A 4,338-nucleotide genomic window follows, 5' to 3' on the forward strand; every position below is an offset into this window, starting at 1 on the left:
TATAGTGGGACCCAAGGCCCGTGAGAACACAAAAAATCACATCAGAACGTCTCTTGGGAATTTGACTCCACATCTATCGGCAAGCAGGTATTGTGCGAGCATGGTAGGGGGAAGCTCGAAACAATAAACTCCAGCTTCTTGTTCTTGCCTTGCTTTAGTAAGAGTATTTGCGCAAAAATTTGCTTCCCGGTAAATATGTCGGACGACGACGCACTCCAAGCCAACTAGAAGCTCTTTAATAGACCGAATCAGAGCAGATTGAGAGTGCTTCTCCACTTGTGACTTTTGAACTAGCTCCACCGCACGTCTAGAGTCAGACTCAACCACAAGTTTGGGGATTCTCATCTCCATTGCTAGCTTGATGTCGACATAAAAACCCCAAATCTCCATCGTAGTGATGGTATACGTCCCAATCTTCATGCTGAAACTTGCAACCACACGGCCTTCCCAGTTCCGGATAACGCCGCCACATGCCCCTCTACCTCTAGGATGGAGCACCAAGCCATCCACATTCAGTTTGAGCCATCCATGTTCCGGTGGTTCCCATCCAATCGATTCTTTTCTGGTATGCCTTAAAATTCTGGTACTGACCTCTGTCATGTTAAGAGCAAAGTGATAATGGTCTGCAAGATTTATTGCAACGCGATGAAATTGGATGTTTGTTAAACTTTTTTCACTAAAAATATGCTCGTTTCTACTTCTCCAGGCTAAGTTACAGGCAGTAATAAAAGTTATGGACCAAGAAGTCCCATTAATCGAAGGAGAGGCTTCCAGAAGATTTTTCCACAACTAGTCATGGAAGGATTGAGTGAAAAAGGTCTTCTGATAATCTCTATGAATGATATTGATCCACACTTTATGAATAAAAGGGCAATCCCGCAAAACATGGAGTATCGCCTCTTGAACATCATGGCATCTGGGGCAGGTACTATCTTCAATTAATCTTCTACTTTTTCTTTTGATATTTGTTAAAAGAGTTTCATGAGCTAACAGCCAACTGAAAAACTTTAGTCTCTGAGGAATCTTTAGTCTCCAAATTTGCTTGTACATGTTACTGCTTTCATTATTATCCTTAAATAAAGCATCGTAGGCTGTTCTGATAGAAAAATTTTCATTTGTTGTTGAGCCTAGCTCACACAATCCTCCCCTATAGGTTATAGAAAGGGTTATAGGTTCCAACTTTCTATCCTCTACTATTTTGTTAATAATATGTGATAGTCTTTCAATACATAAAACAAAGAGGTACGGGGAAAGAGGGTCTCCCTGTCTAACTCTTCTAGTAGGAGAGAACGTTTCAGATGGCGACCCATTCCATAGGAGATTCATGGTTGGGGATGAAATGCAATAGGCAACAACGTTGATAATGTTGTTTGGAATCCCCACATCCTTCAAAGTATCCACCACAAATCCCAATTTAATCGATCATAGGCCTTTTCTAAATCAATTTTTATCGCCATTAACCTTTTGCCTTGGTTTTTTCTCTTCATTGTATGGACCACCTCCTGTACCACAGAATATTATCCTCAATAACCCTATCAGGCACAAAGCTGGATTGAGTGTTAGCAATAAAAATAGGCATAAAATATTTTAGTTTAGAAGCCACAATTTTAGTAATCACTTTATAACACACATTAAAGAGACTAATAGGTCTAAAGGGGCTAAAATTTTCAGAGGCTGAATTTTTGGGTATAATAGTAATCAACGTTTGATTGACTTTCCTAATGTTCCTCGGGTCTTGGAAGATATCCTTGACCCAGCTGGTTAAGGATTCCACTACTATATCCCAGGAGGGTTGGAAAAATTTAGCTGGGATTCCATTGCTGTCCGGTATTTTTCAACTGTCCATAATAAAAATAGCTTTTTTTACTTTCTCTCTAGAGACATCCTTCGCGAGGTCAGCATAGTCTTCATCCTAAAGCCTGGGGAAATGGCTATTAATTGGGTAAGGATTGTGATTCTAGTCTGAAGAGTAGAGAGCCTTAAAAAAATTCACTCTCCATCTCTTCAAGACAGCAACATCCTCAATCTAGTTTCCTTCCTCATCTTTAAGGGCAGTAACTTTATTTCTTCTCCTTCATTCATTGGCCTTCTAATGAAAGTATATTGTATTTTTATTAGGGCTGCACGCGGATCGGATCGGATTGGATATGACCAAAATTTCGATCCGATCCGCACTAATATCATCGGATCGGATTAGATCCAATATCCACAGTTTTTAAGGTTGGATCCGATCCGATCCGATCCGCACATTTGCGGATTGGATCGGATCGGATATCGGATATATCTGCAAAACACAAAAATATTTTTAAAATTTTATTTTTATTAAAAAAATATCAATAAAATTCATTTTTTTATTCTTTTAAATATGTTTACTCTTAAAATAATATTAAACATACTTTTCTTAAATAATAAATTAAAATACTACAACATATATGATAATTATTAGTTAAAATAAAACATAAAAAGAACATTTATTTATTTATTTCTTTATTTTTGTGGATACGCGGATATGCGGATCGGATATGCGGATACCAACACAAAATCCATAATCCGATCCGATTAGTGTGCGGATCCGATCCCATCCGATCCAAAAGCCTTGCGGATCGGATCCATATCCGCAATTTTCGGATCGAATTCGGATAAATACCGCGGATATGCAGATCGGATCCGATCCATGAACACCCTTAATTTTTATCGCCAAATCTAATGTTATTACATCTAGATATTTGTTGCCAATAGCTTTTCTTCTGGATAGCAATGATCTCATACTCCTTACTGAGACCTTTTTGAAGCTTTTCTAAGAAAGGATTAGGATGAAAAGACAGATTGTTATTGATTCCCTCCAATCTGGTCAGGATTTGTTGCTTTTTTTTAAAGATATGTCCAAAAACGTCCTTATTCCATGACTTTGCTTGGGCCATGAAATTCCTGATATTTTGAATAAGCCATTGAGTTTTATTCCAGCTTTCTTTCACCAAGTTATTATAGTCTTCATGCAGAATCCAAAGCACAAGAAACCGAAAAGGTTTATCCCTCCCCTCATCATTAACTACCTGAAAGTTAAGAAGGATAGGTAAGTGGTCAGATTTTAATTTAGGAAGATGCTTGACACCAACATAAAAAAAATGGTCAAAGAAAGAAATATTACTGAAAAAGCGGTCAAGCCTTCTCTTAATATTTCTTCTTTGCCAGGTGAAAGGGGGTCTTGAGAAGCCCAAATCTTTTAACCCACAAATATTTAAACAGTTTTGAAACTTATATATATCAAGAAAAAGATTGGAGGATCCCCGTGTCCTTTATCGTAAGAATAGAGTTGAAATCCCCTCCTAAACACCATGGGCTTGTATGCTGTGAACAATATCCTCCAGATTTTTTCATAGTGTATTGCGATTTTCTACTTGAGAGTTCCCATAAACAGCTGTGAAGAACAAAGGAGATTCTCTATTCCATTGAACCTCCAAGTGAATAAATTGTCTATGTATACTAATGGTTTGATGTTCCAAAAATCTTTTTTAGATACCACCTGAGAAGACTTCAGCTTCGATGATACACCAGCTATCAAACCCAAATTTTTTAATAATCATCTCTGATTTTTTTACTGAAATATGGGTCTCAAGTAAGATGCAAAAATTTGCCTTATATTTAGTATATAAGTCAGTTAACATAGAATAGAAACCCTTTGCAGAGGCTCCTCTACAATTTCAAATTAAAATATTCATAATAAGAAAAAGCTAGAAAAGATAAAAAGAAGACAAGGGAAGAAACTCCCTGGACAGAGGAGAGGAGAATTATATCTCCATGTGCTGAACGTCTTCGGCATCAGATTGCTCTTTGACTCTAGAGTTGTCATCTTGCATGAGATTATTTGTCGCTTCAAAATTTTCTACCCTGGTATCCTGTTCATTCTCCAGTGGTTTATCATTAATATTCCCTTTTTGATCTCCTACCCTTCCTCCCCCTATAGTGGTGGCTATAAGGTTTTCTGTGTGAGGGTTAAGATTTCCAAATAAAAGGATAAAGTTTCCCTCTTTATGGCTGTTGTAGATATCCTTCCCTAACCTGCTGAACTGCTTTTAGTATTCACTGTGGCTTCCTTTTTTACTTCTGTCATTTGTTTTAACGATTTGAGTATTTTCTTGCTTTTCTATATTAGCTTACTTTTTATATTCAAAAATAGACTTGCTTGTGCTGAATTGCTGCTTGTGTTTAGAACTTTTTGCTTGATTCTGGTTATTCCTTCTGCTGTTGTTAGAGTTCTTGTCTTTATTGGGTTTATGATAAACCACTATTTTATGGTTTATCTTGTGCTTAATTGAGTAGTTTTTATCAACTCTTTAC

The 4,338-nt window shown here is 37.0% G+C and overlaps 1 long non-coding RNA gene across 1 annotated transcript in view; it reads left to right on the forward strand.

Annotated features, from left to right (window-relative positions):
• LOC110267106 overlaps positions 1,476-4,338 on the forward strand; it is a 23,940-nt gene continuing 21,077 nt past the window's right edge. The window contains exon 1 of the long non-coding RNA XR_002354439.1: positions 1,476-1,488. This is a non-coding gene — a long non-coding RNA (uncharacterized LOC110267106). The remainder of the gene's footprint in view (positions 1,489-4,338) is intronic.

This window comes from Arachis ipaensis, chromosome B09 (genome assembly GCF_000816755.2).
Source record: "Arachis ipaensis cultivar K30076 chromosome B09, Araip1.1, whole genome shotgun sequence".
Lineage (NCBI taxonomy): Eukaryota > Viridiplantae > Streptophyta > Magnoliopsida > Fabales > Fabaceae > Arachis > Arachis ipaensis.